The sequence below is a fragment of the Hyperolius riggenbachi genome, chromosome 1, assembly GCF_040937935.1.
Source record: "Hyperolius riggenbachi isolate aHypRig1 chromosome 1, aHypRig1.pri, whole genome shotgun sequence".
NCBI lineage: Eukaryota > Metazoa > Chordata > Amphibia > Anura > Hyperoliidae > Hyperolius > Hyperolius riggenbachi.
In genome coordinates, this window is record NC_090646.1 from 104,274,698 (window position 1) to 104,300,427 (window position 25,730).

The window sequence follows — 25,730 nt, forward strand, 5'->3', positions numbered from 1 at the left end:
GTAAAAGACCATGTGGATGTGGGTATGTATTGGCGCCCAACGTGGAGGTGGGATGAAGGAAAAAAGTTAACAGTGACAAAAAGAGACAGTCTGTCTGCACAGGGATCAGAGAAATAAACATGGAGTGTGTACATAAAGAGATCAGCAGATCTGTAACCCAGATAACAGCAGGGGTATAATTACAGGGAAGCAGCACTGTAAAGCCCAATCTACACGATACGATTCTTTGTGCAATTCGATTACGATTCTATTTACGATCCGATTAAATCCGACATGTCCGATCGGGATTTGATTCGATTTAATTCGATTTGCCATTTTTCTGCAATATCAAATTGAATCGAATCGAATCCTGATCGGACATGCCAGATTTAATCAGATTGTAAATAGAATCGTAATCGAATCGCACAAAGAATCGTATTGTGTAGATGGGGCTTAAGGGGGCCGCAACTACTACTTCACTCCCTCTGATAAATGGGTCCATCCTTCAGATCAGGTGTTTTTATGGCTACACCTGTCATGGATGTGAAGATAATGATGGCCACACTGGTTTATATCCCTTGTAAGGTTGCCCCCCAGACTGTGTTAATGTCACCAGGGGTTGGCCAGGGAAAGGCTGTGAACACTGCCAAAATTTTGCTGGGTGGCTCTATGATTCATAGTTACACCACTGGATGACAGCTGACGGTTTGATGAAGATCTGCCAGTTTGTGAAAGCACCAGAACAGAGTATGGCGACCGGCACAACTCCATTGTAGGAGTATAACTGAAGACAGGCCCGCCATCAGGGGGGTACAAGCGTGACTGCCGTCACGGGCCCGGGGCGGGCCTAGGGCCCGCAGCCTCGGGCCCCCCCCCCCCCAGGCATTAACCTCCTGAGAGGTCTTTTCCCACCTCCCCTCCCCCAGCGGCCGCCGCTGTTAATACCTTAGCAGCGGCCGCTTTCCCCTCTCCGCTGCGCGTACTTTCCAGCAGCATCTCCCGGCTGCTCTGTGTGTGTGAGGCGGCAGGAAGCATGGCTCGGTTCCCATAGTAACGGCGATACAGATCGCCGTTACAGGAAGCCGCTGCCATGCTTCCTGCCGCCTCACACAGAGCAGCCGGGAGATGCTGCTGGAAAGTACGCGCTGGAGAGGGGAGAGCGCCGCTGTTAAGGTAACAACAGCGGCGGGGACGAGCACCACCTAACCATACTGGGGCACTATACTGACTATACTGGGGCACTATACTGACTATACTGGGGCACTATACTGGGGCACTATACTGGCTATACTGGGGCACTATACTGGGGTACTGTGCTGGCTATACTGGGCACTGTACTGGCTATACTGGGGCACTATACTAGCTATACTGGGGCACTATACTGGTGCGCTATACTGGGGCACTGTACTGGCGCGCTATACTGACTATACTGGGGCACTATACTGGCTATACTGGGGCACTGTACTGGCTATACTGGGGCACTATACTAGGGCACTATACTGGCTATACTGGGGCACTACTGGGGCACTATACTGGCTATACTGGGGCACTATACTAGCTATACTGGGGCGATATACTGGCGCGCTATACTGGGGCACTATACTGGCTATACTGGGGCACTATACTAGCTATACTGGGGCACTATACTAGCTATACTGGGGCACTATACTGGCTATACTGGGGCACTATACTGGGGCACTATACTGGCTATACTGGGGCACTATACTGGCTACACTGGGGCACTATACTAGCTATACTGGGGCACTATACTGGCGCGCTATACTGGGGCACTGTACTGGCTATACTGGGGCACTATACTGGCTATACTGGGGCACTGTACTGGCTATACTGGGGCACTGTACTGGGTGTGCACAGCAGTCTGTAGGGGGGCCCAGGCTTGATGTTGTGTGAGGGGCCCCAAAATTTCTGATGGCGGCCCTGACTGAAGATGAGCTGGATGAATTGGTAGAGATTGGAGAGGTGGAGTCTGCTGCTTCTATGCTCTTTCTGCAGAAAACCAAGCAATCCATTTCTGAATTATTGAAGAGAGTAACATGTGCTAGGAGGGAACAATCCCAAAGTGAATCACAACATGCAGAGAATACACAGGGACAAAACCGCATTATGCAGTACAGGGGCGTATCTGGGTAATATAGCGCCTATGGCAAATACTGACTGGTGCCTCCATGGTTCCCTAGATGTTAGAATTAGGTAGCCATGTGCCTCCCAATTCAATAAATCATTAGTCACATGATTCCAGATAAAAGAATCAAATATTTCCATGCCTCCAGAAAAAAAGAATCAAGAATTCACATGTCTCTAGAAGAATCAAGTAGTCACATGAATCCAGATTAAAGAATGAAGTCGTCACATGCCCCCCAATAAATATATTAAGTACTAGTCACAGGCATCCAGATAAAATAATTAAGTAGTCAGGTGCCTCATGATAAACAAAGTAAAAAGCAAGGTATATGAAAAAGTATGAGATTCATCCAACACCAATCCACCTCCAATGTTACATACCTATATGACTCAGAGTGATTTGGGTTGTGAATATGGAGGAAGAGAGTAAGCAGAACCCATCTGCACTCAAATGTATCTCAATGAGTCTCAGCCAACAACAATGAGAAATGTATCACATTTATTAATGCTCTCATTAAAAAGTATTTTTTACAAATTTTGAAAAAGACATATTGTCTGGAGATCTGAATGGCCGGGCAGCTGGAGGAAAAAATATTTTTAAGAAAACATATATAAACAGTAAAGCATATCCACCTTAAAGGGCACCTTACACAATATAGCATAGTATTATGAAAGTAAGCCTAGGACCTATCTTGTATTAATACAATTCCACAAAGGGTGCTTCTTCATAAAACTGAAGCCAAGTATTGTTAATTAGGACTGACTGATCAACTTGAAGCCAAAGTTCTTGTCATGTAGATACAAGATGTTAGTGTGCATACAGTTGGCACAGTTGCCAAAAGCAGTGCATTTATGATGAATACGAACAGAGTCCTTTCAGCGAAGAGCTGATCAAGCAATAGCAAGACAAAAGTTCCTGTTATGGATGCAGTATGCTGTGGTGTCAGCGAAAGGCTGACCTGTAGCTTTCCTGATTGGAAGCAAGGAGTAGTGTCCGGAGCTGGGAAATTTGGGCGCATGGGGCTAGTGGACAAAAAGGGCGCCGCCATAGACGGCCATATTAATTAGCGTTTATCTGGCGCCTAACGGGAAATTAGGGCGCCTGTGTTAATATAGGTTTTATACATACACAAATCCTCATTTTAGCTTTACAAACATCTAAATTACTGTTTTACATGCATATTAACAAATCTTCATTTAATGATTTAAAAAACACCTTCTAAATTAGTTTATAAGCATTCTTTTCATAAACCTTCATTTTTTCATTTCAACCGTGAAAAAAGGGCGCAGATGTTAATACAGAGTTTATACAACTAATAAACCTTAAATAGTATTTCATGAATTTTCACACCCTATTTCGATTTTTCTATTGCAAATTTATATATATGTTTAACTACATAAATACTTTAACGTTTATATACTATTTCTGTTTAATCATTATGTGAACACTTTAAAAATCTGTCCACCAATTAATTATAATTTTAATATGTACAATAAATCACTATTTCACAAATGTACGCTACTAATTGATTTATAAAAAATAATTTACAATAAATCCTTACCTAATTTTTTTCGCTGAAATTTTTGTACTAAATTACAAATCCAATGTTATATAATTTCCGAAATACGTGGTATTATATTACTTATGAAAAAATTATTTCCGAAACTTTTAATTTTCAGTGCCCACTCTTCTTGTGACAGTGGTATTATATTACTTGTGATAAAATTATTTCCTAAACTTTTAATTTCCAGTGCCTACTGTTCTTGTGACACTTGTATTTTCCACTCTTGTTATAAATATTTTCATCTTTAACTCTGTTGATTCCATTCCCGTGTGTAATTTCTTTCCATGTATTGCAGCTTTTTAACGTTTTAATTTACTAATGTCACTTCACCTTATGTCCCTCGTTGTATTACCCCTTTTGTAGTTGTGTTCTCTTCTTTATTCATCTTGTATGTAAACCTCTGGCTGCAAACCTCTGTGCTCCTTGTGTCACTCGTTACTATTTGTTTAATCCTCGTAATAATTTTTTAACTGTAGTATTGTGTAAAGTTTTTTTTCTCCTGGTTTCTATAATTCATGTCCTTATATTTCCCTTTACAGCATACATGTACACCTCCAATTTTTGTGTCAAATTCTAACTTAGTTTTTTACATAACTTACACATATATGACAATGTAACTGTGTATGTGTGGCCTGATATTCCAAATAGTAACATGACTCACTTTCTCAAAACACCTCTTCAATGGCTGACTAGTTGACAGTGTACCTACACACGATAGAGTTATGGCTTTTGCCTATCATTGTAGTATTGTTAACGTACTAAACCTTAAATTCTACAAGAATTACCAAGAAACACATACTTCAGTACAATATCTTTATTTAAACTTTCTTATGTATTACTTTATTTTAATCACCATTCCATACAACTGCTATATCACATACAGTATTTGGATGTAATACAATTAAAACATTTATCATAAACAGAATTCTCTTATATATCTTTAATATATATCCTTTTTTTATCATTTTACATCTTTAATGTAACCTTTAAAAACACCATGCAATTCAAATACATAATTTACATAGTATTTAAATTCCCTAGAAGTTCTAATGTTAGTGTTGTGGTCAATATTATTTTGGGATAGTATGTTCAGTACCATGCTATGAGAGAGTAGTGTATAAGAATTTTTTTTTCTTTTAAACTATCAAAATCTCACTAACTGTGGTGTATAAGCACCACCAGCTGTTATGTGCATGGTTGTGTTTATTTTTTGTATTATAGTGTATACTAACGTGCCAAGAGACTGTAGTGTCTAAGCAACAGATGTGGCCTACAACCTCACTGACTTATGTCACGCTGAGTCATCTGTACTCATTGGTTTGGCTGACGCCACTACCATGCCATAAAGACAGTGTTGTATAAGCAACACCTGCTGCTGTCTGCAAGGCTGTGTTTCTTCTTATTCCTATTGTCTACAGTAACGTGCCAAGAGACTGTAGTGTCTAATCAACAGATTTGGCCTACAACCCCACTGACTTATGTCACGCTGAGTCATCTGTACTCATTGCTTTGGCTGACGCCAATACCATGCTGCTGTCTGCAAGGCTGTGTTTCTTCTTATTCCTATTGTCTACAGTAACGTGCCAAGAGACTGTAGTGTCTAAGCAACAGATGTGGCCTACAACCCCACTGACTTATGTCACGCTGAGTCATCTGTACTCATTGCTTTGGCTCTCGCCACTACCATGCCATAAGACAGTGTTGTATAAGCAACACCTGCTGCTGTCTGCAAGGCTGTGTTTCTTCTTATTCCTATTGTCTACAGTAACGTGCCAAGAGACTGTAGTGTCTAAGCAACAGATGTGGCCTACAACCCCACTGACTTATGTCACGCTGAGTCATCTGTACTCATTGCTTTGGCTGACGCCACTACCATGCCATAAGACAGTGTTGTATAAGCAACACCTGCTGCTGTCTGCAAGGCTGTGTTTCTTCTTATTCCTATTGTCTACAGTAACGTGCCAAGAGACTGTAGTGTCTAAGCAACAGATGTGGCCTACAACCCCACTGACTTATGTCACGCTGAGTCATCTGTACTCATTGCTTTGGCTGACGCCACTACCATGCCATAAAGACAGTGTTGTATAAGCAACACCTGCTGCTGTCTGCAAGGCTGTGTTTCTTCTTATTCCTATTGTCTACAGTAACGTGCCAAGAGACTGTAGTGTCTAAGCAACAGATGTGGCCTACAACCCCACTGACTTATGTCACGCTGAGTCATCTGTACTCATTGCTTTGGCTGACGCCACTACCATGCCATAAGACAGTGTTGTATAAGCAACACCTGCTGCTGTCTGCAAGGCTGTGTTTCTTCTTATTCCTATTGTCTACAGTAACGTGCCAAGAGACTGTAGTGTCTAAGCAACAGATGTGGCCTACAACCCCACTGACTTATGTCACGCTGAGTCATCTGTACTCATTGCTTTGGCTGACGCCACTACCATGCCATAAAGACAGTGTTGTATAAGCAACACCTGCTGCTGTCTGCAAGGCTGTGTTTCTTCTGATTCCTATTGTCTACAGTAACGTGCCAAGAGACTGTAGTGTCTAATCAACAGATTTGGCCTACAACCCCACTGACTTATGTCACGCTGAGTCATCTGTACTCATTGCTTTGGCTCTCGCCACTACCATGCCATAAGACAGTGTTGTATAAGCAACACCTGCTGCTGTCTGCAAGGCTGTGTTTCTTCTTATTCCTATTGTCTACAGTAACGTGCCAAGAGACTGTAGTGTCTAAGCAACAGATTTGGCCTACAACCCCACTGACTTATGTCACGCTGAGTCATCTGTACTCATTGCTTTGGCTGACGCCAATACCATGCCATAAGACAGTGTTGTATAAGCAACACCTGCTGCTGTCTGCAAGGCTGTGTTTCTTCTTATTCCTATTGTCTACAGTAACGTGCCAAGAGACTGTAGTGTCTAAGCAACAGATGTGGCCTACAACCCCACTGACTTATGTCACGCTGAGTCATCTGTACTCATTGCTTTTGCTCTCGCCACTACCATGCCATAAGACAGTGTTGTATAAGCAACACCTTCTGGTTGTGACTTTAGAAAATTCTAGTTAAATTTTGTACTGTGTGTAGTCTGTATGTATATTATTAAAAAACTGTACTATTACCATGCCAAAAGATAGTGTTGTATCTTCCCATAAAAATTATTACTTTTTAAAATATCTAAGATGTTTATAACTAATAGTGTTGTAATCAGTTATAACAATTAATAATGCAAATTGTTTTTGAAATAGATGTTTTGTTTGTTTTTCAATAATATTAGCAGTGTAGTTTAAACTATTATGTCGTAGGTGGCGGTATTAAATAATAGTCTGTTGTTATTAATAGATATGTTTATTGGCCTTGCATGAAGTAGGTGCCATGTTTTTTCAGCATTAAATCTTATACAGTTGCCTGATTTTTGCATTATACATCTTTTTTTTTTTTTTTTCAAATGTGGGCCGTTGTGTATCTATGGCCTGCAAAACTTAGCATTCTCGCTGTAAATATTAGTCTGGAGGAGGTGGTATAAAATAATAGCTTGTTGTTAATAGTAGATATTTACATTGGGCTTTCATGAAGTTGCTGCCGTGTGTTTTCATCATATAATAGTGGAGACCACCCTGATTTTGGATTTATAGTACCATTTTTTTTTCCAATGGAGGTCAGGTGTTTATCTATGCCGTGCAAAACTGAGCAGTCTAGATTTGAATATTATGCTTGAGGCGCTGGTATTAAAGAATACCCTGTTGTTAATAAGAGAAATTTTAATTGGACTTGCATGAAGTAGGTGCCATGGGTTTTCATCATTTAATAGTACACACCACCCTGATGTTGGCTTTATAATAATTTTTCTTTTTTTTGCAAATGTAGGCCGGTGTGTATCTATGGCGTGCAAAACTTAGCAGTGTATCTTGACACATTAGGCCGGAGGAGGTGGTATTACATAGTAGCCTGTTTGTATTAACATATATTTACATTTGGCTTGCAAGAAGTTTGTGCCGTGTGTTTTCATCATATAATAGTGGACACCACCCTGATTTTTGCTTTATATTAATTTTTTTTCCAATGGAGGTCAGGTGTTTATCTATGGCGTGCAAAACTGAGCAGTCTAGCTTTGAATATTATGCTAGAGGCGCAGGTATTAAATAATACCCTTTTGTTAATAACAGATATTTTCATTGGGCTTGCATGAAGTAGGTGCCATGGGTTTTCATCATTAAATAGTACACACCACCCTGATGTTGGCTTTATCCAAAAAACATTTTTTCCAATTGTAGGCAGGTGTGGATCCATGGCTTTGGAAGCTTTGCTCATATAATGTTATGTTAGATGGTATAATTGTGAAGTAAAATGGCTCAGTGGGTCATTATCCCAAGAACTCATGTGCCGAGCAGTGTAAGTAGATCGAAATTCGATCATAAATAATCAGCACATGGCATGTGAAACAACTCAAGTGTTCTTTTGCCAGAATCCTTGTCCCCGTCCTTCCTTTGTGGTTAACAGAAATACAGCGATTTGGATAAAAATTGTATTACTCCAAAAAAAATTTAATTAAATATCTTGCATTAATCTAAGGCAAGATTTGCTGCGGCCCCTCTTAGGTATTCTTGGAAAGTTCTGTCATTGTATTCCTTTGCAATTTTTTTCAATTTTTTATCCGAATCCTTGTATTTCTTTCTTTTGTCTTGTGCTGGGTCCCCGCGCACATACTGCTGGTATAGCAGGTCTCTTCCTTTTTGAAATTCTCGCAGGCCATCAATGAACTGCCATATGCTCGAGTGTTCGAATCCCAGATGTGACCGCAGGCAACGGTGCGCTGCCTCCACATAGTTGTTTGTGCGGTCCAAGCCAGTAAGAGTGCGCTCATAAACCGACCACAGGGAGGGAGGAAAGATCGGTTTACGAAGCCCGCTCTCACTGACCCCAATGTAAACCCGACTGAACCATCTGAGCAAAGGTAGAATATCGGGTCTCAGGTCAAACCTGATTGCATCTAATGCCGCCTCCAAATCCACAGGGGGGACAAAGGCAAGAGATGCAATCATTTTTGCCTGCATAGAAAACTCTGCACTACTTGTGTAGAGTTTTTTTAGCCCGATTTCCTCCAGTTTTGATTTCACATTCCTCTTCAAATGAAAGAAGCAGCCATGAACACGACAGGAGGGGAAAACTGCTTTGAATGCATTGATGCCTGCCACTTCAAAATCAGAGGAATAGTGATCAGGGTTCAGTTCAGGCCACATCCGGTGGATAGCATCAAACATTTTTAGGTACGCAGCTTGCGTCTTGTTTGGCAGCAAGCAGTACAGCAGAGGGAGAACATAGTCATTTCTTTTTCCCAATAGTTCAAACACTTGCTTGAAAAGGACCGGAGCAACTTTAAATGTTCCGTCCCCGTATAGCTGTTTAACATTTTTAATCCAAGCACCGTTTGAACTATTGCCAAAAATCAAAATCCTATGTTCATCATCAGGTCCAGAATCGTAAAGGAGAAATGGCACGGTCTCTAGATCTGACACAGAATAAGTTCTGTACGCGTCAGGTATGACAAGGTCAGATAGAGAGACAGGATTTGTTGGATGTGCCATTTCTCTTTTTCTGACATTCTGGACCATATGACGTAAACTTTCCCTCGGCGGTAGTGAAGCTAGTACTGCAGGTTCCACATTCTGGATTGCCAAATTAATAATTGTGGAGGGACCACCCTTTGAGCATATTGCTTTTTCTTTGATGGCGTTGCGAACTCGTGTTACCTCAACCGCCTCTATGGATTCCCCATGGAGGTGTTCCTGAACTATTTTGAGCACCTCCCCTGTCGAAGCATCAGTATGTATTCTCCCAAGACATGGCGGGTCTGCATTTTTTTTCTGACAGCGCCAGAAGTTCTTCAGTCCGTCTTTGCTTTTTCTATCGAAGGTGTAAATGTATCCTTCGTGTTCAAAAATATTGTGCCCCTTGTTTGATTTCAATAAGGGGTCAACAGAAGATTGTGCCTGTAATTGCATAAGAAAATCAATTACTATTTTTCCAATATAACAGTGATGTACCAAACAAAGCATTCCTTCTCCATTATTACGTCCAGCTCAGTGCTATGTCAATATATTGCACATTTTTATTTAAGGTGTTGGTGGGAGCATGTGTGGTACCAATCTTTATAAACCAAATTATATAACGTTGTATGAAGGGAATCATCAAAATGCCAGTGTGTAATCAAAAAAGCCGTGTTAATTATAAAACTCTTAATTAAAGAAAACATCCAACTATTTATTGACAATGGTAGGACAACGTTGGTCTTTTGCGCTGTTAACATGGTACATACATAATGAAGTTACATTCTGTTTTCGTGTTTTTTATTAGTTGTCTTTACCAGGGTTCACAAACTTTTTGAAGCACGGTGGCCACTCTTTGGCCCAAATGTTTCTCTGTGTCCATTGGGGGGTGCGTTGTAACTTTTTTGGACAAACACCACCTTTTTTGTAGATCCTGAATGTAGTATATCGGCAAGTCTGTATCTAGGTTGAGTTCCTTTTTTATATTCCCCATTGCCTTTGAAGCATCTCGTAAAGCAGGGCTTCCTGCTCTTGAGATGTGCTGGAAGGAGTGAAGGAGGCGGGTCAGCATCGTTCAGTAGCGTCGATGCCCGCTATCAGGTGAACAGCTGTCCTGCTTCCTTCCCTCCCAGCAGCTGAGCTTGAAGCACTGCTGTATGTGATGCTGTCAAGGCTGTCGGAAATATAAGTAAATAAGTAAGTAAGCAGCCGTTCGCTCTTAAGGTAACAGAAGTGGCGTCCGGGGTGGGGGGGGGGGGGGGTTGCGGGTGGCAGAGGTAGACGACCCGGCCCACCATTACAAATCCCACGGCCCATCATGTTGGGAACCCACGGTCTATATTACTGACCAATTTGGTGTTAACCATTGTATCGGATTTCATCCTGCTTGCGCCTCTGTTCACAGTAAAATTTAAAGTTCAGTGTGAAACTATTCACATGGCAAAATCTGAACAAGGAACCGCTATATTTAATTCTGAATATTTACCATTTTGCGTCCTTGAGTGTCCAAAAATTTAAAAAACGCGGCAGTAGAATAAAGAAATTAGCAAAGACGGACTGAAGAGCTGTCTTGGACTGCTTCTGACAGTAATGGAGAAATCCACAGCTGTAGTAAAACAAATTGAGAAGGTTAAGTTTCCTGTGTAATAACCTGTAAAGCGTGTAATATGCTTTCATAACCAAATTTAAATTTTTAACAAGTTATGTATAGAGTTCTCCTTAATCGATAAGTAACTGTAAGTGTGTATATATATATATCTATATATATATATAAAAAAAAAAAAAAAAAAAAAAAAAAAAAGCACAAGGAGTTGCAGCACACAGCTCTTTATTCAGAGCAAACAAAATTTCAATCAGCAAACAGTTTCGGTCGTCCCCGACCTTTGTCAATGCCAAACAACAAATGAATGCATGGTCATATATATACCCGCCCCACAGGATATGACATCATGACAAACTGGGGTCCACCCCTTAGTTACATCACCAAGTGGTGGTAAACACATAATATAAATAGTGTCAATCATATACACTTATCTCATTTATCATAAATCAGTCCATGATCCAAATCACGTAGTAATATTCTCTCTACCAGTGTAACAGTCAGTTTCTTTATATAACCCTAAGAGAGGGAGAGATTATAAAAACAGATGTAAATCAAAATCTTTATTTAGGCCACCTGGGCTTAAGCTGCCTAATTTGTGAATCCACATAACTTCCCGGCGTTTTAACATCAAGATCCTGTCACCCCCACGTCTAGGTTTTGGAATATGGTCTATAACCATATATCTCAGGTCCACGTCTCTATGTCCAGCCTCCCTCCAATGTTTGGCAACTGGGAGGTCAGAGCTTACTGACCTGACAGAGCTCCTATGTTGTGAGATACGATCCCGTACCTTTTGTGTGGTTTCACCCACATAAAGCAGCCCGCACGGGCAAATCAACAAGTAAACCACATAGGAGCTCTGACAGGTAAGAAAGTATTTAACCTTGTAACCATCACCGAACGTGGATCCCTTAATCACATATGAACATTCACTGCATGTGAGGCATGGGTATGACCCCAACCTTTTTGAACCCAGAAAAGTCTCAGTCTGTTTTTGTATCGGTGGGGTATCAGCCCTCACCAATCTACTACCTAAAGTTTCGTTCTTTCTATAGGCAGGAATAGGTGGTGTACGGAATTCCGGAATTCCAGGGTAAGCACTACCCAAAATGTGCCAATGTCGCCTGATACAGGACATCACCCTCTGTGAGAGTCCATGAAATTGGCACACAAAGGGAAGGCGAGGACCCTCAAATTCACTTTTCTTCCTCCCTCCCTGTTCTCCGGACAATATTGTAGTCACCTCTTCCTGTAATAAGGTATCTGGGTATCCACGTTCCGAGAGCTTAGCAACCATCTGCTGTCTTCTTATGTCGATCCGGTCAGGATCTGAAACAATTCTCTCTACCCGGAGTAACTGACTCCTCGCTATGGATCGGAAGACAGCAGGTGGGTGGAAGCTCTCGAAACGTAGAAGTTGGTTGCGATCAGTTGGTTTCTTGTAAAAGTCTGATGTGAGGGAACCCGCTTGCTTTCTGACAGTGGTATCCAAGAAATTAATCTCCTCACGACTATGGGTAATCTCAAATTTAATATTTGGATGAAACCGATTCAGTTCATCATGGAATGTCATGAGGGATCCAATGTCGCCCCGCCAGATGGCGAACACGTCGTCAATGAAGCGCCACCAGACACCACAGTGTCTGGAGAACGCCTCACTGACGTATACGTGTGTGCTCTCGAAGTGGTGCATAAACGCACCCGCAAAGGACGGAGCGACATTGGATCCCATCGCTGTACCCCGCTGTTGGAGATAAAAAACATCCTTAAATAAAAAGTAGTTGTTGTCCAAAACGAAGTGGAGAAGAGTTTCAAAGAGGCTCACTTGTGCCATACTGTATTCTCCACTGTTTTGGATCAAGTCAATGCAAGCTTTGATACCCTCACTCTGTGGTATAGACGTATATAATGACGAGACGTCCCAGCTTACTAACCATGTCTCATCTACAGGATCAATCTTCAATGCAGAAATCTTTCTAAGAAAATCAGAAGTATCTCTGATATATGAAGGTGTACACTTTATCAGGGGCGACAGAACCTTGTCCAATAGTGTGGCACAGGGAGTAAACACTGACCCTATGCCAGCCACTATTGGACGGCCAGGTGGTCTAGTAGCATGTTTATGCACCTTTGGCAGTGTATATATCACCGGTGTGATTGGGTGTGATACAAATAAATAATCAGACAGGTCCCTGGTAATCACTTTTGAATGAACTGCTTGATCAAGAATGCTGCGCAATGCAGTCTTTAGCTGGGGGGCGGGGTTCCCTGGTAGTTTTTTATATATATTTGTGTCTGCTAGTTGCGACATGATGAGAATATTACTACGTGATTTGGATCATGGACTGATTTATGATAAATGAGATAAGTGTATATGATTGACACTATTTATATTATGTGTTTACCACCACTTGGTGATGTAACTAAGGGGTGGACCCCAGTTTGTCATGATGTCATATCCTGTGGGGCGGGTATATATATGACCATGCATTCATTTGTTGTTTGGCATTGACAAAGGTCGGGGACGACCGAAACTGTTTGCTGATTGAAATTTTGTTTGCTCTGAATAAAGAGCTGTGTGCTGCAACTCCTTGTGCTTTTTTTGTATACTTCAAGGGGGCCTGGGCATCCCCAGTTGCGAGCACTCTCAACCTCCAGCTTGTGACAGCTGCTGACCCCCCCTGGACTCTATATATATATATATATATATATATATATCTATCTATATATATATATATATATATATATATATATATATATATGTATATATATATACATATATATATATATTTATATATTTGTATGTGTGTATATATATGTAAATATATATATATATATATATATATATATATATCTATGTACTTTTCTGAATTATATTTAAATAGAGATAGATAAATAGAGAGAGATGGAGGGACTGGATGGCGATAGAGCGTTGTAAAGAAAGAGGGAGTGAAGGGGTTCAGTGAGTGAGTGTAAGGGATATGGACGTAGTTTGATGTGGTGAGGGAAAGCGAGGGAGGTAGGTAGGTAGGGCAAGTGATGTAGACATTGTGTGAGAGAGAGAGTGATATAGAGAGTTTGAGAGAGAGATAGAGTTTGAGAGAGAGATAGAGATAGAGAGATAGAGATAGAGATAGAGAGATAGAGAGATAGAGAGATAGAGATAGAGATAGAGATAGAGATAGAGATAGAATTAGAGATAGAGATAGAGATAGAGATAGAGATAGAGAGAGAGAGAGAGAGAGAGAGAGAGAGAGAGAGAGAGAGAGAGAAAATGAATATGAGTGAGATAAAGAGATAGAGAAACATACATTCAGAGAGACCGATAGAAAAAGAGATATACATAGATGGCAGGAGGGTAGAAGCGTTGATGGAGGTGGGTGGGAGAGTGTGATAGAGAGACAGAGAGAGAGAGTCATTGAGGGAGTGGAGAGAGAGATAGAAATGGATAGAGCGTTTGAGAGAGAGAGAGAGAGAGAGAGAGAGTTTGAGAGAGAGAGAGTTTGAGAGAGAGAGAGAGTTTGAGAGAGAGAGAGAGAGAGAGAGAGAGAGAGAGAGAGAGAGAGAGAGAGAGAGAGAGAGAGAGAGAGAGAGAGAGAGAGAGAGAGAGAGAGATGAACATCAATCTAAGTATTAAGAAACCTGTATGAGTAAGTAAATTTGTAGTAAGTAAATTTTTTTTTTTAATTATCAACTTTATTTTTGTAAACAATTGCATTTATCGTTGTTGTTTGATAAAGTTTGTTATAATTTAATATTTAAAATGTGTTATTAAGTATATGTGAAAACTTATAATTGTAGCAAAATATAATTACTTAATATCATGGTCATGGCAACCCCATTGTGTGTGAGTATTCTTTACTAAACAATTCTAGATAGCACAATGGAGCTTGGTCATTACTTCAAAACCATATGACCTACAGCACAATTAACCTAAATTTAACATCCATTATAATAATAATGCACATTATTGTTATGTGAATAATGTTGTAGTGTTTTCAATATCAAATTTCATTGATGTAACAAAATATCAACCGACATTTACATATACTTACAGCGATAAAGGACGAGTACAGTCCAAAAATTTAAAATCACTCTAAACGGGGACCAAACACAATGAGTTAACCTATGAAAGAAAAATAAAACTGCATCATTGACCTATTCTTTAGATATCTTATAAAAATTACACAGAACCAAAGCTGAACATTAATTTACCACAAAGGAAGGACGGGGATATGAAGACAGAGATACGGGCTTGCCCTCAACTGACGCAACTCAATCGAAATAAACCTATGAAAAATTAAAAGCAAGTCAGTGCCATAAATCCTCTATTTTTGTCTCACCTATACATACAAAATGCACATGATCACTCTCTTACATTACTTACTTACCTAACCAACAGGCTGTTTCACTAACGTCCCGAAGGTCCACGGACAAGCAGGCGGGTTCCCAACAATCAAGGTCCGGAATGTCACGAAAGGGCCACGGACAGGCAGGCGGTTTGGCTGCAGTCCAAGTCAATCTGTGGAGAAGCACAAACAAGGTACAGGCCTAAGTTAGTCTTTCAGCTCGGTAAAGTTGAGAGAAAAGCCCTTCCCAGCTCCTCCCACCATCTCAACTACTTACCAAGCCAACAGGCAGTCGCACTTAGGTGCCGAGTGGACACTGAGGAGCAGGCGGCTTGAAAAAAAGGAAGGCCACGGACAGGCAGGCGGTTTGGCTGCAGTCCAAGTCAATCTGTGGAGAAGCACAAACAAGGTACAGGCCTAAGTTAGTCTTTCAGCTCGGTAAAGTTGAGAGAAAAGCCCTTCCCAGCTCCTCCCACCATCTCAACTACTTACCAAGCCAACAGGCAGTCGCACTTAGGTGCCGAGTGGACACTGAGGAGCAGGCGGCTTGAAAAAAAGGAAGGCCACGGACAGGCAGGCGGTTTGGCTGCAGTCCAAGTCAATCTGTGGAGAAGCACAAACAAGGTACAGGCCTAAGTTAGTCTTTCAGCTCGGTAAAGTTGAGAGAAAAGCCCTTCCCAGCTCCTCCCACCATCTCAACTACTTACCAAGCCAACAGGCAGTCGCACTTAGGTGCCGAGTGGACACTGAGGAGCAGGCGGCTTGAAAAAAAGGAAGGCCACGGACAGGCAGGCGGTTTGGCTGCAGTCCAAGTCAATCTGTGGAGAAGCACAAACAAGGTACAGGCCTAAGTTAGTCTTTCAGCTCGGTAAAGTTGAGAGAAAAGCCCTTCCCAGCTCCTCCCACCATCTCAACTACTTACCAAGCCAACAGGCAGTCGCACTTAGGTGCCGAGTGGACACTGAGGAGCAGGCGGCTTGAAAAAAAGGAAGGCCACGGACAGGCAGGCGGTTTGGCTGCAGTCCAAGTCAATCTGTGGAGAAGCACAAACAAGGTACAGGCCTAAGTTAGTCTTTCAGCTCGGTAAAGTTGAGAGAAAAGCCCTTCCCAGCTCCTCCCACCATCTCAACTACTTACCAAGCCAACAGGCAGTCGCACTTAGGTGCCGAGTGGACACTGAGGAGCAGGCGGCTTGAAAAAAAGGAAGGCCACGGACAGGCAGGCGGTTTGGCTGCAGTCCAAGTCAATCTGTGGAGAAGCACAAACAAGGTACAGGCCTAAGTTAGTCTTTCAGCTCGGTAAAGTTGAGAGAAAAGCCCTTCCCAGCTCCTCCCACCATCTCAACTACTTACCAAGCCAACAGGCAGTCGCACTTAGGTGCCGAGTGGACACTGAGGAGCAGGCGGCTTGAAAAAAAAGGAAGGCCACGGACAGGCAGGCGGTTTGGCTGCAGTCCAAGTCAATCTGTGGAGAAGCACAAACAAGGTACAGGCCTAAGTTAGTCTTTCAGCTCGGTAAAGTTGAGAGAAAAGCCCTTCCCAGCTCCTCCCACCATCTCAACTACTTACCAAGCCAACAGGCAGTCGCACTTAGGTGCCGAGTGGACACTGAGGAGCAGGCGGCTTGAAAAAAAAGGAAGGCCACGGACAGGCAGGCGGTTTGGCTGCAGTCCAAGTCAATCTGTGGAGAAGCACAAACAAGGTACAGGCCTAAGTTAGTCTTTCAGCTCGGTAAAGTTGAGAGAAAAGCCCTTCCCAGCTCCTCCCACCATCTCAACTACTTACCAAGCCAACAGGCAGTCGCACTTAGGTGCCGAGTGGACACTGAGGAGCAGGCGGCTTGAAAAAAAGGAAGGCCACGGACAGGCAGGCGGTTTGGCTGCAGTCCAAGTCAATCTGTGGAGAAGCACAAACAAGGTACAGGCCTAAGTTAGTCTTTCAGCTCGGTAAAGTTGAGAGAAAAGCCCTTCCCAGCTCCTCCCACCATCTCAACTACTTACCAAGCCAACAGGCAGTCGCACTTAGGTGCCGAGTGGACACTGAGGAGCAGGCGGCTTGAAAAAAAGGAAGGCCACGGACAGGCAGGCGGTTTGGCTGCAGTCCAAGTCAATCTGTGGAGAAGCACAAACAAGGTACAGGCCTAAGTTAGTCTTTCAGCTCGGTAAAGTTGAGAGAAAAGCCCTTCCCAGCTCCTCCCACCATCTCAACTACTTACCAAGCCAACAGGCAGTCGCACTTAGGTGCCGAGTGGACACTGAGGAGCAGGCGGCTTGAAAAAAAGGAAGGCCACGGACAGGCAGGCGGTTTGGCTGCAGTCCAAGTCAATCTGTGGAGAAGCACAAACAAGGTACAGGCCTAAGTTAGTCTTTCAGCTCGGTAAAGTTGAGAGAAAAGCCCTTCCCAGCTCCTCCCACCATCTCAACTACTTACCAAGCCAACAGGCAGTCGCACTTAGGTGCCGAGTGGACACTGAGGAGCAGGCGGCTTGAAAAAAAGGAAGGCCACGGACAGGCAGGCGGTTTGGCTGCAGTCCAAGTCAATCTGTGGAGAAGCACAAACAAGGTACAGGCCTAAGTTAGTCTTTCAGCTCGGTAAAGTTGAGAGAAAAGCCCTTCCCAGCTCCTCCCACCATCTCAACTACTTACCAAGCCAACAGGCAGTCGCACTTAGGTGCCGAGTGGACACTGAGGAGCAGGCGGCTTGAAAAAAAAGGAAGGCCACGGACAGGCAGGCGGTTTGGCTGCAGTCCAAGTCAATCTGTGGAGAAGCACAAACAAGGTACAGGCCTAAGTTAGTCTTTCAGCTCGGTAAAGTTGAGAGAAAAGCCCTTCCCAGCTCCTCCCACCATCTCAACTACTTACCAAGCCAACAGGCAGTCGCACTTAGGTGCCGAGTGGACACTGAGGAGCAGGCGGCTTGAAAAAAAAGGAAGGCCACGGACAGGCAGGCGGTTTGGCTGCAGTCCAAGTCAATCTGTGGAGAAGCACAAACAAGGTACAGGCCTAAGTTAGTCTTTCAGCTCGGTAAAGTTGAGAGAAAAGCCCTTCCCAGCTCCTCCCACCATCTCAACTACTTACCAAGCCAACAGGCAGTCGCACTTAGGTGCCGAGTGGACACTGAGGAGCAGGCGGCTTGAAAAAAAGGAAGGCCACGGACAGGCAGGCGGTTTGGCTGCAGTCCAAGTCAATCTGTGGAGACGCACAAACAAGGTACAGGCATCAATCACTTAATCTTTACGTGCACGCGCATCCACTCACCGATGCTCCGGGCCCGCCTCCATTTCAGTTTTTGAATTTATGATTTTAACCACTTGAGGACCCACCCTTTACCCCCCATTAACGACCGGCGCTGTTTGTTTTGAGGTGTTCTGTGTGGGCTCTGCAGCCCCCAGCACAGATCAACGGACACACAGAGCGATCAGATTGCCACCCTTATTTCCCCCATATGGGGATGATGTGCAGGGGGGGTCTGATCGCTCCTGCCTGCAGGCATGTTGGGGGGGGGGGGGGGGGGCATCGGCGGCCTGCAGGCTATTCACGGATCCCCCCGCCGTGAATTGACAGGAAGCAGACGCTCACACGAGCGGCTGCTTCCTGATTAATTAGCCTGCAGCCGGCGACGCAGAACTGCGTCGCTGGTCCTGCAGCTGTCACTTTGCCGACGCGCGTTATGAGTGGTTAAAGTCATAACACTATTGCGCATGAAATTGCCATGTCGTCGGTCCCGCTGATGGCACATGTATTTTTAAGCTGAAGTCCACTGTGGTCTTGGGTCTGCGCACTATGCTCCTGGTGCTATCAGGTGGAGCTAGGATACGTCAATGCTGTTGTAGTGTTTTTAAGACTTTAAAGTATTAAATACCAAAAGTCAACTGGAGGCGGGGCAGGAGCATTGTAGAGTGGCTTTGCGGTCACGGGATGTCTGGGGGGGAACATTACAAGGCCGGGTTAACTAAAACTCATTTTCACACGACTGGCCTACAGTATCACTTTAAAAAGAGGATGTAACATTAATATTTTTTTGGCCAAATGTAAGGCACGTCCCAATCCCTAAAATGTTAAAAACCTCAGCAAAAATTTTTTTTAAATTCTGTGTACAAGTATTAACAACGTCTCTATTTCAATGGTATTCTTCTAGAAAATATAACTGTAATAATTTTGTTTTTGAGGGCCGAATGAACATTTGCAGTGGAACTTCCTTACTAAAAAAATGTTCCTGCATACTACTGCATAGAGTTGGATCACTCCACTCCAAGTAAATAACCGAATCACAAAAGAACCAATCAATAAACAACAATAACCAGGTTTTATTATTGGTATGAAATAATGTGGTTTTGCACCATACATGAAAAGATTGATTTATACTTTGTTCACCCAAAAAAAAAAAAAAAAAAAAAAAAAAAAAAAAGTAAATAAACAGTTATTGCAGCAGACTCGACTCAACTACCCATCTTTCGATTGAAAACTAAGGATATTCCACTGTAAAACCTATCAAACACCTGTTTTTAAAACATCTTTGAAAGTAATTGGTACTTATTGTGAAATTTTAATTTAAATTTCGGTTGCCCAGATAATATTAATATTTCTACCCGCAAACAGAAAAATAAATTATCTCCTTTAAATTTAGAAACATATACTCAATACATTAGTATTGTTGAACTCACATTCATAAGCTGGAATCCTTCTTCAACTATGCTGACGGAGTTCTCACTAATAAATTGCTCACTGGTGCACGGACAAGTGTGTGCTAACACACACTGAAGGATGCTTTTATGTACAGTAAAAAAATTCTCAATTCCCCAATTGGTGTTCACTTGTGTCAATCAAACAGGCAGAAATGAATTATGTTAAAAAAAAAAAAAAATAGGCATGTGATTGGTTAGCAAAATCTTTATTTGGTGACGTGTCATATTTTCACAAATCAGATACTCTCCCGCATTTTGGTCATGGGCGCGCTAAAATCTAAATTAAATTTCCTGACGTCAGGGAAACTTCATGTGCGCTTCTGAAGTACGGGTACCGCGGGAATGAAGTCACGTGACGGGAGTTAAGTCCCGCGCACACGTGATTACGTAGGGTTTGCGGCCAGTTACGCCCTTTCCTCTGGCGCTGTGGTGGAGAAGAGGTGGCGTGCTGTGACGAGACAGCGAAACACAATGCCGGGCAAACGCGGACGTCCCACTAGGATCTCCAGACAGCGGCGATGTGGGAACTGCGACGACGAGCACGGTGCAGCTCACGGAAAGCGTGTTAACAAGAAAAAAGAGGTATCTGAGCAGATTCCCGAGGACGAAAACGTCAATGCAGGTGACGCATGTCAGACATTGTCTGATACAAGTAGTGTGACGCAGCAGCCATTGATGCCAGTGGTAGATGAGCAATCCCAAACAGTTACAATTTTTTTAGTACCTATGGAGAAAGCAACTGTGGCTAGTCCTGTAGATATTGTGAATTTAGAAAATAATCAAGATTCATCATCACAAAACCAAAACTTAGAAAACCAGGGCCTAGTTGAGGAAACGCACGAAGGTTCCATGAACGAGCAGGCCTCAAATTCTAATAATGACGTCAATCTTAGTAGTGAAAATCCCATAGATATGGAGTTGATGGACAATTTTGAAGGAGTTTCTATGCGTGAACCATTACTTATTGATACCGCAAGTGAAATTGTGAACTTCAAACTTGCACTAGATGATAACATTGATTCTGACGATGAGGGCGAGGAAGCATTAGATCTCAGTACAAGACCTGCCTGTCAAAACACGGTGGAGACCCTTGAGAATGATGTGCATGTTAGTTTTGATAGGGAATTAGACATTGGACATACAGAAAAGGAATCTGACCAAGATGCAAAGCAAGCGAATGCGCATGAGGAAAATTATTTTAATCAATCTAAGGATGCAGAAAATGTACAGGAGCATAACAATAATTCAAAACACAGAGATTGTGATGATGAAGAGGAGGATGACAATAAGAGTGTTCAGGATGTTGCAGAAGGACAAGAATGTGTAGAGGATCAGGATAGTGAACAAGGTTCGTCTAATGATGAAGATTATGAACCTACAACCAGCGTCAATGATTTTCAAGGAAACCGAAGCTCCTCAGACGGTTGGGGAAATGATGATAGCAGTTTTCTTGGTGATGAGTACTCACTTCATGACAGTGCTGAAGATAATAATGATTCACAAGAAGATGTTGATACTGACACACTTATTTCAGAAGTTAATGACTGTGATAATCATAACCGACAACGAATTGCAGTGCTTCCAGATCATGCAAATGACAGTGCACCAGAGAATTCTGATGTGGTTGTTGTGAATGAAAATGTACTAGACAATTATGAATTGCATAGGAATGATTCTGACATGGGCAGGCATGGTAATATGCAAACAAACGAAGAGGCCAATGCAAATAACGTGGACGAGAGTTTTAATGAAACGATCATTAATAATTCCCAGCAATCCAAAGGTGGGATTAGTAGAATGCCAAAATTTACAATTGCAGAAAATCTGATGTTGTGTCGCTTTGTATGTGCAGATTATGAGTTTCTGTTAAAGAGGGATAAGAATGAAGATGTTCGTCGGATGAAAAATCAGAAGTGGAAGTACATAGGAGAAAAGGTAAACAAAAATTTCTATCAAGTTATCATTACCAATTCATTGATTACTTTTCAATACTGAGAATTAACGCCAAAAGTACTGTATCTTTTTAATAGTGTACTACCTCTTTGTAACATACTCTTTTTTCAAATCTGTCATTCAAATGTATAATGTTGTTATCTACATGCCCCTCACATGTGTTGTAATTTGCTTGACCTCAGTTATGTGCACTGAAATCTCCTCTTACCTGTTTGTAATGAGAAATTTCCATTTCATTTAGCCCCTGAGACAAGATAGTGAATACGCAGTAAAGGTCATTTGAAAGCAGCTGATTATAATATTCTGTATAGTTGGAAGTAGGCCTGAACGATTGTATGAAAAAATTGAATTGAGCGATTTCTGTTGCAAATCACGATTTCGATTCGATTCACGATTTGCTTCAAATTAAGCTTTGTTCCCCCTCTGTGTCTTTCTGTCCCGTCTCTCTTTCTGCACTCTGTGTCTTTGTGCCCCCTTTCTCTCTCTCTCTCTCTCTCTCTCTCTCTCTCTCTCTCTCTCTGTCTCTCCCCCTATTGTGCCCCGTCTTTTTCAGTGTCCCCTGTTTTTTTTTTTGTCCCCTCTGTGTCTCTCTCTGCACCATCTTGGCCTCTCTCTGTCTTGCTACCTTTGTGTCTCTCTTTGTGCCCCTTTTGTCTCTCTGTGCCCCCTCTGGGCCTTTCTTTTGTCCCTTTTGTGTCTCTTTTTGTTCCCTTTTTGTCTCCCTGTGCACGCTCTGTCCCCTAAGCTGCGGTAGTTCTATACCTACCTTCCAGCATGAGCCTAGCGATGCCAGTCTATCAACTTCGTGTCCTGCAGGCTCTAATGCATGGCCTACTTATTGTATGTCACATGACATACAGGAACCAGGAAGTATGCCGTGCACAAGAACCAGCAGACGGCAAGAGAGGATGGACAGCGTTGGACTCCTGTGGAAGATCTGACTGACACTGCGGGTCACATACACGGTGATTTTGACGTTTCAAGCAGTGTCTCCAAACTTCCCCCTTGTGGAAATGTCACGATATTGACCACTTACACGAATCCGAAATTGTGAACTTGTTGATCGCGATTTCGATTTAAATTCGATTTATCTTTCAGGCCTAGTTGGAAGACAGTTGCAAGTTGACATACATAAATACTGCATATTTGTAACAGCAAAAATAGTGTAGGAATTAAGTAAATATAATTAATTCTAAAACATTTGAAATTCCGAAAATATCACCTGCGTGGCTACTCACCTAGGTAGCGTGAAGCCTCAGGATCCTAATGAGGTTTGGCACGCCATCCTTAGTAACTCGGTGTTATCCCTCATCATGTGTAGTTTGTCCAAAAAAACACCAACTGAAAATCCTCAGTTTAAGATTCCTCCAACTCAGCCTCCGACTAAGACTCCTCGACGCAAACTCCTTTAATTTGCACATTACAATATTTTTTATTACAATTAAGTGACATTACATTCTTGTCTAACATTACAAATCTTATGCATTTTAACAGACAGCAGAAGTGAGAAGGAAGTGTAGAGTACTAAATTGTTTCACTGTAAAATAAAAATAGTCCTTCTTAAGATTGAGTACTTGTGAACGGTACAATCCAGAAGAAAGGACAAATATAAGGCCCTAGGCAAGTAAAATGTGGGTTCATGTAAGAATGATGTGCAGGTAGTGTGCTGTGGAATGAGGAGATTGTAAAAAAACAACACCTCTGTGTTAAATGTAATTGGATTCCCTGCAGCTCGGATAGTAATGCATATGTAGAGTATAGTACTACTGTGTAACAAAGAAAACCTGAGAAAGAACAAAATATTTTTTTATACATACCTGGTGCTTCCTGCAGCCATCTTCAGGCCAATCAGTCCATCGTTGTCCTTCTCCATCCAACGTGATGTTCTGCTATGTAGTGATGGTACTTGAGCCAGTCGGATGTACTGTGCATACACACTCTGTCCTCAGGAGCATAGTACACCTGTGCAGCACTATTGTGCAGGTGAAAAATGTTCCTGGCTGTGTGAGCGACATGTGGACGGACAGCGATGACTGGCTGAATTTCCAGTACTAATAGCGGTAGATCCGGATGGTTGAGGACAGCGCTGGACTGATTAGCCTGAAGGGTGCTGTAGGAAGCCCAACGTATGTATAATACTTTAATTTTCATCAGTCTCCGGTATCCTTTAATGTTTAATCAAGAAGGGAAATTTTAACCACATCTCTCTGCTGTTTTCATTCAAATGACTGTTAATATTTGAATTACTTTTGTAACAGAACACCAGGAGTTGAAAATTTTAGATAACAACATTTTTGTGTGGTTGAGAATTTAGTCAACCACAACACTTTTCTGCTACCCATGCCTTCAATTTATATTCCAGTATATGTTTCAATGTTCGGTGCACACTGATAGGGATGCTTAGGCACTATCAACTCTTTGATTCCGGCACAAGTTGACTTCACAATAACACCTCATACTCCACAGACGCTTTATTCTCTAGAGAAGACAGGCACAGGTACTATGCCTTAAAAATTAATACTGCTGTCTTCAAAATTGTACATGTAAGCATATGTAGCATTTTTGGATGCACCCGTCAAAAGATAAATTTAGAAGAACTCTATGAAGAAGGCAGAGTTCTGCATTGACATCATAATGTGCCTGTATTAACTACCAATAAGTTTATGTATGCACTTTGCGTCACAATGGCCTGTATATGTATTAAGGGTTGCACTGCTTAATTTAAACTTTTCATTTTCTTGCTACATTTTTGTTTACCAAGGTTTCCGAAATTAAAAAGGTTAGGCGTACAGGAGAGAGATGCAGAAAGCGGTTTCAACAGTGTAGACGTCTCGTTGTAAAGATGATGGAAGACCGAGACATACAGGATGCAGAGTATAACCGCTGGCAAGAATTAGTTAGAAATACAGTGCGGTCTATGCCCAAAGTTGCTCGACGGTTCGGTAAGGAAAAATTGTAATAAATTTATTTTAACGTTCAATAAATGTAAATAATATGCATCCTTAGGTTCACTAGATGTCCCTTCTGCAAAGTATTAGGGGGGGTGATAGTGAACGATTGATGGGTGATTGAAGGTTAATTGATTGATGGTTAATTAGTGGGTGTTTAGAGGAAAGAACAGATGTAAACAATGCACTAGGGAGCATATAGGATGACAGTTTTTAGAGAGTAATAATGTCGTGGAAGGGTAATCATATGCGCACTAGCGCCATGTTATGTTCTGATGTGATGGTTGGAAGTGACAGCTAACGATTGATGACTGATTGATCGGTGATTGAAAGGTGATGTTCGTTGGCTTATTACAAGGGGGGACAGTGTACAGTTTACAGGGGTGGTGGATGGTGTGGTCTGGGAGAATGAACGGTGCTGGGGGGGCCCGGGTGGCAGTTAGGTCCATAAACAAATAAAAAGTTTGAAAGAAAGTGACATGGAGTGATTGATGGGTGATTAGGTGGATGTTTTGTTTTGAAGTAGGTGGTTTGGCGGTTGGCCGGGGGAAGATCGGAGTGTTGCTGTAACGATCAGGGGCCAGGGGTGGTGGAGGATCAGTGTACTTGTTGCAGACTAGGGTGGCTGCAGCCTGCCCTGGTGGTACCTTAAACATTGTGACCACCAGGGCAGGAGGCAGCCTGTATGATACGCTTAGTATATATTGAAAAACAAATCATATGCTTGGTATGCGTCGATGGTTGAGTTAGCAGCTCGCCAGCGCTTGGAAAAGGCCAGCAAGCTGTAGCTGCTTGTGGACGGAACCAGTTGCAGTGGGCAACGCACGTCGTCAGTGACGCGATGGCTCCCCGGGCACGCCTTCGTTAACCGCCACGTTTGCGCCTTTGGCGGTCCGTAAGGCTGCCACTTTGACGCCCCGAATGTGTCTTACGCGGTCCTTAATTTTTTCATGTATG